Source organism: Alligator mississippiensis, chromosome 1 (genome assembly GCF_030867095.1).
Source record: "Alligator mississippiensis isolate rAllMis1 chromosome 1, rAllMis1, whole genome shotgun sequence".
Classification (NCBI taxonomy): Eukaryota; Metazoa; Chordata; order Crocodylia; family Alligatoridae; genus Alligator; species Alligator mississippiensis.
Genome location: NC_081824.1, coordinates 177,834,655 through 177,848,909, shown reverse-complemented (window position 1 = coordinate 177,848,909; position 14,255 = coordinate 177,834,655). Strand labels below are relative to the sequence as shown.

General features: G+C 47.1%; 1 non-coding gene across 1 annotated transcript; it reads left to right on the top strand.

The window, feature by feature from the left end:
• Positions 1-3,250: 3,250 nt before the first annotated feature.
• LOC102574715 (uncharacterized) lies at positions 3,251-12,830 on the top strand. The gene is made up of 2 exons (XR_009456578.1): positions 3,251-7,775; positions 11,589-12,830. It is a non-coding gene; the product is annotated as an uncharacterized LOC102574715 (transcript).
• The last annotated feature ends 1,425 nt before the right edge of the window (positions 12,831-14,255 follow it).

The following is a 14,255-nucleotide window of genomic DNA, read 5'->3' as shown; positions in this document are numbered from 1 at the left end:
TATGGTGCGGAACATCACATTCAACATTCTCCCCTTGTTGCTCTTCGGGCCTACCCTCTCAGTTGTGGCGCGTCCCTCCGCCTCTAAATTTTCACGGAGCTCAGAAAGAAGCTCGCAGCCCCTCAATCCAGACGCCAGAGCTGAGGGACTGAACCGGTCGATCGGCATCAGTTCTCCACCCTCCCGCATGAGTCGCATACAGCGGGCATACTCTTGGCTAAGAGTCGGGTCTACTGCGCCCGCCGGTATGACTCTGGTGAGGGATGCGGTGCTTATTTCCTCACGGGGCCTAAATAGGACCCGCTCACTACCCATCACACACCCGAACGCCCCGGGGTGAAGATGCGCTTCCCATTCTTTCGAAGCTCCCTCTTCCCCCTTCAGCGAAAGGTAACCGCTGATGAGCTTTTCACCCATTCCGCCCACTTGGTGATAGGCGATGTGTGCCCCTAATTCCATGGCGTTTGTCATTTGGCGCCTTTCACTGCGCCAGGGGCAGTTTCTAACTAATTCTAACTCCATCGCGTCTTCCCCAGATCCTGTTCGTGACGCCATGTAGCGGTCGAGTGGTAGGCCGGGAAACGGCAGGTGGGTAGTTTCCCGCAATGGAGCAGAATTAGGCAGAGAAGCGTATTTATTAAACCAAGATTACTTTACTTACACTGTTGATGGATACAGCATAGGCGGAGAGGTAACTTCAGTTACAGTAGCAAACCGAACGAGAGCTCTATAAACTGAGGTGAAATGTCCGTGAACAATTCCATGAGCATGCAGGACACGGAGTACAACAATTCAACGAGCATGCAGGACACGGGGTACGTTGGGAAGGTCGATGACGGGGAGTCGGTGGGTGATCAGTCCGCCAAGTTCACTCCGAGATGGGCGCGGAGTTCTCCAACTTGGGCAGAAACTGCTCTAACTTTTATACGGCTAGCGAGCCAATTGCTAGTCGCCACGTAGGAATAATTTAGAACTGGCCAATAATGGTGTGAGTATTTGCATAAGGATGGCGGGAACTTTTCTGCATCAGGGTTCTCCACCGCAGCGGAAAATTCCACTGTGCTGAGGCACTTAACTACTGGGTTCTGACAGAGGGAACCAGAACTGAGACATAATCTAAAGGGTCATCCTAATGCCTTTACTTGTCCCTTTATGTCAGCCTTATCATCACAGTACCCCAACAGCAATGCACTAAGGCTGTGCAAAGCTTCAGGTGCTGATTTGATTTGGAGGAGATTCGGCCCAATTTGGTGGCCGAATCTCTGAATCTGAATCGAATCAGGGGACCAATTTAAAGGTCTGAATCAATTCAAAGATTTGGAGAGCTTTAATGATTTGGCCAGTCCCTGGTGGCTGCATCAGGGAGCTGCAGGGAGCTGCAGCCACTCCGAGCTGGTAAGAATTGGGGGTGGAGAAGGGCGGCTGGGGGATGGGGGAGGGAACCATGGAGGGACCCCTGCCAGCCCCCAGCCCCTCCCTGCTCCCCCAGCCCCACAACCCCTGCCCACCCCCAGCTGCCCCACAGGTGCCCCACCCACCCCAGCTCCCGGCATTTAAAAAAAAAAGCCCCAGTGCTCACCGGGTGCTGCTGGATGGGAGGGCGATCCCTGCTGCCCCCCACTGTGTGGGGGCTCTGCACAAGCTCCCCAGCCCTCCCTTGCTCCCCCAGCCACCCCCCCTCCCCCGGCTGCCCTGCCTCCCAGGGCTCTGGCGCTCTAAGAAAAATAAAAACCAGAAAAGCCCCGGGACTCACCGTTCCTGCAGGAGCCTCAGGGCTTCAGGGGGCTCATGGAAGAGCCCCCCCACATGGCACAGGGCAGAAGGGATCGCCCCCCTGCCAGCAGGAACAGTGAGGCCGGGGTTTTCTCAGGGGTTTTTTTTCTTAAAGGGCCAGAGCCGTGGCGGGTGGGGCAGCGTTGGGAGCGGGGCTGGGACAGGGGGCATTGGGGGGCTTGTACAGTTTGGGCAGTGGGGAAGCAGCAGGAATCGCCCCCCCTCCCCCTCACCCGGCAACACCCGGTGAGTCAGGGCTTTTTTTTTAAACAAGTGCTGGGAGCTGGGGCAGGCGGGGCAGCCATTGCCAGGCTGGGGGGGATGGGCCTGGCCTGCCTGAATCGGAGATTCAGAGATTCAGCAGCAGCCAAATCTCTGAATCAGATTAAGCCAAATCAATTCAGGACAGTGATTTGAATCACCCAATCGAATCACTGTTCCCTGAATCGGCATAATCCGAAGCAAATATTAGCCACTTCACACAGGCCTACAATGCACTATAATGGCTTCTGTTTTACAGTCTCCAGATCTTCATGTGCCATCTTATACAGAGTGAGAAGAATAGTCTTCGGCTGTGCTGACATGGAGCAATAACAGAAGTACCCACTGACAGTGTCTACTCATTTAATGGATAAGCAGGCAATTTCTCCCTACTTATTCCCTGGATGCTTATCTTGCTGGGATCCTATGACCCCAGCTGACTTCCTGCCCTTTGGGCAGGGGGCTGGACTTGATGATCTTCCGAGGTCCCTTCCAGCCCTAATGTCTATGAAATCTATGAAATCTATTCTATTGAAAAGAAAAACAATGCTGTATGTTTCCTCTTTGACACCCAACTCCCAAGTGTTCAGATAAGCAATGAAATCTGTGCTTTCAGGCTTTGCCCAGTAGCTGTATTATAGCTGGGGAAGGCTTGGATATGAATCCACAGAAATAGTTTTCAACAGGTGGTAAAGGGGAAGAAAATAGCTCTCTACTGGTGTACAGCTTTAAAAAAAGGTTTATATTTGGTACTTTTCAGGAGAAAATTGACTCCATTTCAGCAAAGTTCCTTAGTGCCTTAAGCTGTGATTGTGTGAATGCATCTGATGCACGTAGAAATGGTTCTGATAGTTTTCATTATGTTTCTGTATCAAAGTTAAAAGTATGTGTAGCAAATGCGTTTGACCTCCTGTTCTCTGGACTCCTGCCTGTAACAGATTTTTTTGCTTCAGAGGTCATATTTACCTTACTGAAACAAACATTCATTCAGTCATACTTCTTTCCTAGGTCTTTCTGATGTTGTTGCACCTACTTCTGAGGCCACAAATCTTTCTGTGAAGTGGGTCCTCCTCATTATCATCTCTGCAACCCACTGTTCTTGATCTAGATCCCTGAATAAGCAATGGCAGAACTGTGACTGCTTATGGGAAAATAATACATGCTCTGGTTATTTATTTTTGCCAAGCTGAAAATAGGATTCCATCTTTGTTGCAGGTTTGGGGCTTGCAATTATCTTTTGATACAGTGGACGAAAAGGTCTCACTGGAAGAAAGCAAAGAAAATGGATCCTATACATTATGGAGGACTCTTTTTCTGGAGTGGCAGCACGTCTTTTGTATCACTGATGAACACTCAAAGATCCTTCCCACCATCAAATACCTGTATTCCAGACTAGATGACCTTGTATTCCATTTTCCATCATGTTCTTAGATGAGGATGATTGGATAAGATTGCCTTTAAACCTTCTCAACATTGCTCCTTCATTTTCCAAAGACATTGCTGTTGACCTGCCATTCCCTCTCGACTCAGACACAATAAGCTTACCATATAGCTTCTGCATGACCTGAGGATGGAGAACACTGTACTCTGCATGTGCTTCACTTACCTAGAAAAGCCATTAGCCCAGACAATAAACTGCTAAAGGAGGCTGCAAAGTCATATCACTTTTATGATGTTGCTATGCTATGGATGATCCAAGTGAGGTCTTGTCCCAATCTGCAAGTATTCACCTGAACCTGCCTAAGTATCAGAGTTTGTCTGTTTGATCCTCATCTGCTCTGTTGAGATGCATTGTGTGTCCATCAAGCGTTCCATGGAGATGTGAATAAGTTTGGATCTAAGATATGTATGTTGAACATCCAGAGTAAGAGATATTTTGTTTGGAGGTGTGGGGGTAGGCTGGACTATTATATATACAGGATCCTCTTGCAAAATACCAATTTGGACTTACAGCTGGATTTTGAACTGCTTCAAATATAAGGGCTGTTGATGGCTAGCTATTTGGTTGAAGCCTATCTCTATGTATAATGGGCCAAATTCTCTGCAGTTATAAATAGGTACTGTTAACTGAAGCCACAGGACTACATCCATTTACAGCAGCAGAGAATGTCTTAATCAAATACATTTTATGTATATGCAAACTACATATCAGTTGCTATATTTCAAATGTCCTGTTCATTGGCTTCCTACATAACATTTGTAATGTACTCACTCACTTCTTATTGTTACATACATTTTATGTGCCTTGAAAGCTTAAACACACTCCAGTACATATTCCCCCAAGAACTACTTATAGAAAAGGAGTGTAATTGTTTTCTCTGTGTGCAGTTACAGCCTTTCAAATTGCTTTTGGGACACAGTCACCAATGGAGAATGAAGCTTTGGTTTTCATTTTAGAGCAGCAGTCCGAGCAAGCAGATGTAGCCAAATGAGGCTGACATTTAAAGCAACTACTAAGATTACATTACGGAGATTATATTTAATATGGCTGGCCAAATCTTTCGTACAAAATCAATGTTCTTTTACTTAATAATACCCTCAGCACATCTTAATGAAGGCTCCTTCAGGACAAGGTCCTATTTTTCTCCAGTCATTTTGTTCTGTGACATCGCTGTCTGCATCAGATGGTACATAATGTTATTTTCATCTGTTTCTATTGAATTTACTACATTCCCATTTTTGATTTGTCAATTTCAATATCAATTAATCAAAGAATTCTGAGGAGGGAAATATTTTATTACAGAACAAGGAAGAGAAATTAATTTAAATCTTGTGCTTTTCTCTAACACCCGCTTTGTATTAATGTTCCATCCAGCAATCATCAGCAGGAGCAAAACCCTAGACCTTCAGCACAAGCCTCTCCTGCTTGAACTAAAGGACAAAGTGTGAGCAGATGGTTCATAGCCTCTTCTCTGTTAAGCAGGCAGTACTGGAAAAGGCCTGCTTTCACCCAAATACTCCTGCCTTAATTAGAATAGACTTCACATTCTCATTAAGAGTCCCTCTTCCTAGCTTCTAATTGCTAGGAAAACCAACAAGAAGGTTGTTTTGTTTTATTTTTAATTACTATTTGAATCACACAAATATCATTACTGATAGCGCTATGTGACATTATCAGTGTGCCCATGGGCAGATCTAGAATTTTGAAAAAGGGGGCGCAGATGGTGAGGTGCATCATCACATATAAAAACACCACATATTTTTCATCAGTTAAAAATAAACTAGAAGCTTTACTAATATGCTAGTGGCTAGGGCTGTATTAGTCAATTAAAGATTGATGCAAAAACAAATGTAACTTCATTGGAATGGCTTAAAAACAATCTGTGCCGCTGTGAAATAGGAGCTTCATGACCAGGAGCAGCTAACAGACAGCAGAATTGCAGAACAAAGGATACTTCTACTGGGGGAACATTAAGACTATTCAAAAGAAGAGAGAATCATTAACACCTGTGGAATGAAGAGTTTAGAAGGGATCAGGTAGATTATAATGAGCCATGAAATCAAGTGAACCCCCTCAGCACTGCCTGAGTTGAAATGCTGCTGCCACTGCCACTGCCAGGCAGTTGGTTTAAAACTTTGGGCAGAACAAGAAACAAAATGAGGTGCAAGTGCATCAATGCTCCCCCCTTCCCTGGGATCCACCCCTGTGTGTGCCCCATGGTATGATAGGACATTCAGAAATTAAGCTCTGGTGTACCAGGACCAGCTCTGGAGTCCCTTGAGATACAAATGATTCCAGAGCAGATTGAGAAACATTTCTAGCACATGCAGCTCTGCAATCCAGAGTAGGCCAACTACAGATACATTCTACAAGGACCAAACCAGTTGCAGCCATAAGAGGCTAAAAAATAAAGAGCAAAAGGGTTGCTGTACCAGTGACTCCAGCTATTGGCGATGCATAGGGGGTGCCCGTGGGTGTACATGCACCCCCTGAGATTGGCCGTGTACCTGCTGAGATTGCTGCTGCCGGCGGTGTCTGTGGGTGGTTGCCGCTTGCCACCCCTCACTCCACTGCTGACATTACCAGCAGTGTGTGTGGGTGGTCATCAATCGCCACTTGGCGCTCGCCACCCCCTCTCCCCCTGCTGCCGCCACACTGCAGCTGCATGTGAGCGGATCCTGCTCAGCCTGCCCTCACCGCTGACATAACCACAGCTGCCTGTGGGTGATCCTCACTCGCCACCACCATACCTCCTCTGCCACTGCCTGCAGGCAGTCGCCATGCTCCCCTAGCCTTGGACCACACGAGGCGTTCATGACTCCAGCTTCATTGGGGATTGCCAGGCTAGTGTAGTTAATGTAAGAGTCATCTTGAACCTATGTCTAATTTCAAGCCAAATGTCATCCTTTGTTTGCAGGCTGCAAATACTGTGTTCATGAATTCACTGCCTAAGAGTGAATTTTGACTCACCAGGACCACTACAGTGAATTCCAGGTGCTGGTCCAAGCTCAGCGCTTGACTGTTCTTGAACCCAGAATTGTGACTCAATTGTGATATTGTGTGCCTAAACATCTAATCCCACAATGCACTTGTGGCATCTCTGTCACAAGCTGCAACATATTGCCCCAATATTGTAGCATAATATGGCATGACTTTCCTTCCTAAATCTGTAATCAAATTCATTCAACTATAGCTACTTTTAGCACAGTGACTCCATTTTCCTTTATACATACACTGGCTAGATCAGATGTTTCATTTTGCCTTATAGCCAAATGACAAATAAGGAGAGGAAGGGAGGGGGAAGGGAAGACCGTTCATGAAAAATAGAAAAGCATCATCTTGATATTGGAGAAAAAAGATGAGTAAGTCCTACAGAGCTATATAAATATCATAGATGAAAATAGAAAGACAGTTTGAATAAAATTGGATGTTTCCACAAGCCCTCACCCTTGACTCAATCCAAGGTATCTTTGCAGGTCATAAAATCCAGTAAAACATTTTTCCTTTGCTGCTTTTTTATGTATATGCAAAGTGACCCTGCACTCTCTCACTCTGACTGCAGCCAAAAGCAAAAGCACCAGAATGCCTTGGGAAATGCATGCATGCATCCTCTCACACTTTATTTACATTACTACCCACAGCACAAAAGTACCAGAAAACTGACCAGGAAGTCTTCAGCTCCAACAAACTGCTCAGCACTTAGTCTACGCTTAACTGAACTTCATTCATTATGTATCTACAAGACGCACCTAATCTAGAACCCAAACCCCAAAGATCTGAATGCCTCCAAATATTGTGGTAGTTCAGATCTGGTCCTAAACGTTGTGGCTGGGCTTTCTCTGTGCACAGTGGACTGAACCAAACCCCAGACCCAAACACTCTTGAATATGAATCAAGCTTGATTCTTTGTCTAAGCTCACAGCTGAATTAATTCAGGTCGGCATCTCTTTACACAAATGCTGATGAAAGGAAGGTGGACATTCAGGTCTACAGAAATTCTGTGCCAGTGTGTAGGCTGCAAAATTTAAAAAGGGATTAATAAAATACAAGCTAGAAATTAAAAAATAACATTGGATGGACTATGATCTTATTTTCCATGTTCCACCAGAGCCTTTATCAATCCCATCTTTTTTTTTTTTTTTTTACTAGAAGAAAACCCGCCAGTTGCCACAGGGTTCTTAGTGAGAATGCATTTCCCCACCCCCCTTTGCAGAGGAAAGGCACAAGCTGGTGATTCTTGTTTGCTAAAGACAGATACCCCATAATGGATGAGGCATCTTCCTGGAATTCGCATTCTATGGTAAGAGGAAGCGGGGGGCCAGCTGTGTGTTCATTGTGCAGCCTGTTCTTCCTCTGCCTTCGTGCCTGTCGTGTCCGCTTGACGATTGGCAGTTGCTTAATTAGGAAAGGTGAAGCTGCTGGGACTGCAAGGGAATGATAAAGGTAGATCTTTTGTATCCCAGTGTTTAAAAATAAAAAGCAATTTCAGCAGTCGCTGCAGGAAAGGAACGTGCTTAGTGAGTTCATGCCGGGAAGGAGCGGAGAAGAGGGGGAGGGGAAGATAGAGAAGGGAGGAGTGAACAACTGTGACAACCGAGTTATCTACAGAGAGAACTGAGAGAGAACATAAAAATGTGCTCAGAGAGCTCTGCCAAAAACAACCCTTACTCAGAATAAATTACATTGCCCATGAAATATGTGCCATACAGGACAGCTTCTGCAGCTATTTTCGCTTCAGCCTTTGCTGTAGTTGCTATGGGACCAAGCCTGCTCCCATTCAAGTCAATGATAACAAGGTCCTTAACACCTGTTGTACAGAAGCAGGCCTCAGGGCTTCCTCCTGCCAAGTTCTGACCAGCCTCAGTGTATGCAGATGTCAATGCAAAAGGAGGTGCTCAGCCCGTCAAAGGATCAGGCCCTGCCATTCAGTTGTAGCCCACGGTTGGTGCTAAAAGCCTTCAGTTCCCATTAAGACCAGTGACAGTGCAGGCCATCTTGCTTTCTGGTGCCTTTGACATGAGGCCCTGACCTGCTGATGCAAAAGGAAATATTTGCATTGATTTCATGTTGTGTTGGAGGAAACCCTATATGAATCGTACCTACCTGGATAAACAATAGCAGACTGATGAAGCTCTGTGAGAACTTGTACACATGACAATGTTGCCATGTACAAGTGATGAAATTCCCCTTTGTGTAGCTTAATGGCATCACACTTTGCATGTATGTGAGTTTTTGGGGTTTTAAATTAGTTTTCATCATTACAAACTAAACCACATCCCAATGTAGTTTAGTTTGACACCTTGCAAATTGCAACAAGGAGGCCATAAATCTGTCATCTGTACATGGTAATTCATTGAATTACATGTACTTAGCCCCTCTGTCCACCAGGTGTTGCTACAATTTTTGTGTGGTGAGCACCCTTGTCCACCAACTGTCACTACACTTTGCAGGTATTTGCAGGTATTTGTGTGCAATGAATGTTTTAGTATACCAGGTGTAGCTGCAGAGCCCAACATGAATCAATCTTTTGCTGACCTCTTTTTCATACTTCAGTAAATAAATAGTTCAAAGAAACCATTTTGTGTTTGTCAGCTCCTATATCATTGTTTTGACAGCTGGGTGTCCTAGGGTAAGTTCAGGGGTTGAAGATTGGGGTTGGTGAGCTATACCAGGCATCCAGGAGCACAGTAGCAACCAGTAAAATCACAGTCCCAAGTGTCCAAAGTCTCCAAGTACCTCCTTTTTCACATGAGATGCGTCCAGCACAAAAAAGAGGGCACTGAGCAGAACATTACAATGGCTGAATCCCAAATTAAGGGTTGGCTGGCTAATGTGGGTGCAAGGTCCCTACACCCTTTTTTTTAATAGGTCCCATTTGGACATCCAGAGCTATGCCAGGCATCAAGGTGCCAGAAGCAACCAGTAAAATTGCAGTCTCAAATGTCCCAAGTCTTCAAGCATCCCCTTTTCACATGAGATGTGTTTAGGAGGAAAAAGCAGGGTGCTGAGCTGAACTTTGAAACAGATGAACCCTGAATTAAGGGTTGGTTGGCTAATGTGGATTTGAGGTCCCTGCAACCTATTTTTGAACAGGTCCCATTAGCAGATCCAGAGCTATGCCAGGCATCGAGGCATCTTTGCAAAAACATAGGTCATCTCTGGCCCTGTTGGGTGTGTTCTGTTCTGAGCATTTAACACTTCATACAAGTTTAATGACCCCCCAGAGTTCATTGCATATTCTTCTTTGAGAAACACAGAGCAAAAGTTTTTTGGTCAAGCAGCGTAGAAGAAAACATGCGCTGACCCAGAGGACATCCAGCTACCCACCCCAGCCAGGGATTCCAGGTGAACAAGGAGCTCAGGTCTGACAAGGAGGCCTGACTACTGCCATCCCCCATTCTCCATCAGCCTCTCTTCCCATTAGTCTTGTCCCACTTTCCCATAGACCCTTCACCCCTCCTGTACACATTATCACAGTGGTAATGCAACTGCCACCTATTTTGGTTGTGCTTCTGCAGCCTACTCTAGTCATGCTTTTCCCCGCTGCCCCTCCCCCTCCCATTTCCCTCCACTGCATCTTCGGCAGCTTCCTCCCCCTTACCCCTCCTCCCCCACCCCATCAGCTACAACATCAGGAAGAGGAGCCAGAGGCAGAAGTACAGCCAATGGTAAGTTTGCCGTTGTGGGGGGCTTAGGTATATGGTAATAGGGGAAAGCGTGAAAGTATAGGTTAGGGTATGTTGGAATATGTTAGGCTCTTTTCCAATTGCCCTCCAGCTGTGCCTTGCTTGCAGACATTGGATGCAGCAACCCAGACTCCTGAACATGGATATTTAGCCACACCAAGTGCATAGATATGCCCAGACAAGGCTTGGGGAAATCTCCCATGGGAGATTTTGTAGCCTCTAAGAGGAAGCAAGGAAGGTAAGTTTGGGAGTATGGGGCAACTCCCTCTGCTTTCTTTCTTCCCCTGCAACACTCCTGTCATTTGGTGAAGAGGGTCACTGCTACTCTGATGGGACTCCATTTTTTGAGAGGAAGAAGACTTTGAAGGGGGCATTTTGGATCTTTCCTTTTATTTATTGCTTTCTAGTTGTGGGATAGGGGAGTGGGTATTCAGCAGTGTTTCCATTTTCTCCATTTGGTTATTTGTTTATTTATATTTGAATTCCTCTTTTATTTTTGTAAGTTTCTGTTTTTTTCAATCAAGGTTTTTTCAATCAAGCAGTACAATCTGAAGGGCATCAGTCTTGTCAGTGGTGGCTGCTATTGGTGTTGGGAGTCTCCATTGAGGGGGTGTTGGTATGAATTTGGTGTGGAGGATGCTTTCAGCCACAAGGGGTGACTGGCCGCCATTGGGATTTGGGGTTTGTCCATTCAGTCCTCTGCTCAGCACCTGCCTTTTTTCTGCTGTGTGCTTGACGTGTTTCAGGAGTAATCCACAAAAAACCAAAATCACCAAGTTTCTAGAGGAGGTGTGGTTACAGGAAACAAGTCCCATTGGGAGTGGGACCTGTGTGGCCCCCCCCACCATGCACCTCTAAGACCTCCCTTTTTGACTTACTGTTGATTGCTTGTCTCCCATAACACCATTAATTCACTCATCGCTTTTATGCAAAACCAACAAGCAGGATTCTGTGAACCTGATCATGAACCTAAAGCATGGCTGCTTTATGAATAGCAGGTACACCCTGTCCCATGTCATCCAGAATCAGCATGGCTATAAGATACACAAAGTGACTACGGGTTCAGCCAGAGCCCCCCACCCTGGCTTGACCCAGTCTAGACTCAAAATGACCCAAGTGAACCCCTCTGGCTGGTGCCAAAAGTTGCAAGCCTGGCAGAGCACGTCTATGTCAGCTGTTCACACTTTGCCCAGGCCCTACAGGGTCAGAGCTTGTGATGAACTGCCCTTGGCCAGGTCACCTCAAGGCCTATAAACTGTCTGCACAGCTCCCCAGGGTACCCTTAATTGATCTGAGATGTCTGACGTTCAGGGCAGAACTGAGCGGACCAGAGCACATAGTTCTAGGTCCACTTGGACCTTCACTGAAACTAAGAGCCTGGTGCATGTGCTGGGGGACCCTGATATCATGCTTCAGTTTTTCTGCAGCCCAAGGACCAATTGGCACATCTACCTGATGTTGCAAGGAGAACGTCAGAACAGGATCACAACAGGACCACACTACAGTGCCGTGTCGAGGCTAAGATGCTGCAGGCAAAATTCCACAGGGATGTTGACAGAGCACAGCAGCAGGACACCGCACTCCATTACATGGCTCAGTACAGGTACTTCCAGCTGCTAATTGAGGTACTGAATTGGCATGAACACCGAGGGACAGAGACTTCCAAGGCATCCTGTCCTGCAGACAGTTTGCCAACCATGGCTGCCACTCGCAGGCAATCCAGGGACTCCAGTGGAGAAGAAAGCAAAAGAGTCCCGGCCATGCCACCATCCGGTTCCTCCAAGGAGGGTAGACCAAGGACCTTGATCTCCACACCTGGTATGTGAAGCCCTGGGGAACTTTATAGTCACCTGTCACCTGAATTGACAGCTGTTTGCAGCTGGATTGTACTTGTTTACAGCCACTCAGGGTCTGCTACCAACTGTGGCCAGGCACCCATTCTCGGTAATTTTGGTTCGAATGCTTTCTTTCCGCACACATGCAAGATTCGCTGAGTGTGTCTATTTTGAGTGGCAAGAGTCCTTAATTCACTCTATTTCACACATTTGTTGATTTTCTTGATTTCCTTGATTTTCAGCTCTGATTCCAAGGATACCCAGGCAACTAAGGCAGACTGTATCCAGTGCTAGAACTGACAGGGTGGTGAATGCCCTCAGGGAATGTGAACAGTGGGTGCAAGAGCTGGTCAGACAGGTTAGTTGTGCTGTGGGAAGCATCATGGGAATCCAACACAAAAGGAACTATGCTAAGTCCAGGAGGCATTCCAACACACAGCAGGACAGGAAAGTACTGATGGGCATACTGCTAACCATTCTATGCCTGGTGGTCATCAGACCCGGTCCTGCAGCAGCCTCTGCACCTGCCCATGCCAGTGAGCAGCAACGGTGGGCATGGATCTGCACTCTGCAATCCAACAGTTCTCTGTCAAGCTCAGAATAATTAGTAAGAATAGTTATTAATTAGCTCTGAGTAGTTAGTAATTGTTATAGTAATTGTTTAGTTATTGTCATAGTAATAGTTTAGTTAATTGTTATAGTATAATTATAGTACAGTAATCCATAGTTATTCATAGTACTTTTGAATCAAAATTTTTAAAAAGTTGTTCTTTGGTTTGTTTCCTTTTTTATTTTTGTTGTTTGTAAATAAAGTTTTCTATTCCCTTTGTTGCATTTTTCACTCCTTGTTCTCTCTCTTTAAGAGGTAGACTGTGGAAAGAGGTTGTTGCTAGCCTGTGAATGGTTGGCAGGAGGTTGTTTGATGGCCCCTTGGTAGCTTGATGTGGTCAGAGGACCTGCCCAATTAGGGTTCCCCACCGTAGCCAAATTCTGGGCCAGGACACACACTAAGCTTCCTTGGTTTGCCTGCTATCTCTTTCTGTGGTCCCAATAATAAAAGCCTGGGCCTTGAAAAACTCCCATCCCCTCTAGCTCCCCCCTTGGGTGGGCTGCCTGGGGAACGATGTAAAGCTGCATGTGCTTAGAGTAAATGTTATGGGTGCAGTGCAGCAGCTCCAGTTACAGTGGCCGCCACTGGCTGTCCATGGGTGGCCACCTGCTGCTGGAGCAGGAGGGTCCAGTCCCTGGTACACCTCCAGGCGGCTTCAGGGGCAGGTGGTGGCAGGTGAACCAAAGGCAGCACTCCCACAGGGCCCTGCACCCTCACCCCTACATCCAGATGTTGGCTCTGCACAGGCAAGAGACAGAAGCATTTTTTGTGTGGGTTTGCAACATTGCGGAGATATGATGCTCTGCACCAGGGGCCCAGTGCTGCCCGGCCTCAGATCAGTGGTTGCAGTGTGAGGGTGCCCAGGGGACATGGTAAGCTGTCCAGATGGTCAGGGCTATGCCTAGACAGATGCTGGCTGAACCACCTGTCCCTGCTTGATCCTCTGTGGCCGTTACTACGCTATGCACTGGCCACAGGCAGCCTGCCTGCCCTGCCCCTTTCCCAGTTGCCACAGCAGCAGACTCCTCTGCACCTCCCTCCCTGAACACCAGCCATTCTGCCACTCTTACAGTGCCACACAGAGCCTGGCATCCATGCTTGGGGCGCATGGGGCTCCTGAACAATTGGGGCAAGGGACTAGCTGTGTCCCTGCCTTCCCCACAGGGGGCCTCTCCAGGGAGGTACCAGGAGGCCATTCCCCCATGCCACAGCTGTACCTCATGTGCCCAGGGCAGTGCGTGATGATCTGTATGTGCAGGCAGAGAGGTGCCCAAACCATTATGCTCTACTCCTGCTCATCCTGCTAGGGCCCTGGGCACACCTGCACTCCTGGTTCAGGACCTTGAGCTATGATAGCACTGGGGGTGAGCCTGGGCTGCCGCGCAACCTTCGCCACCGGTTGGATGGCTACCTGTGGCAGCGCTACACATCCTTGCCTGCACTACCAAGGAGGACATCGCTGCCAGCATCGATGCCTTCCTCGATATTAGAGGCCATTTCCACCCCAGCTTTAGAGACATGAACATGTCAATAAAATTTTGTGCTGTTTCCTTCCTGCCTCTCTGTGTGCAGTGGAGGTGCAACCTGGGGCCAGGGGGAGTGTGGGCGGGCCACGCCTCTGCAACCCTTCACCTGTGAGCAGACAGACA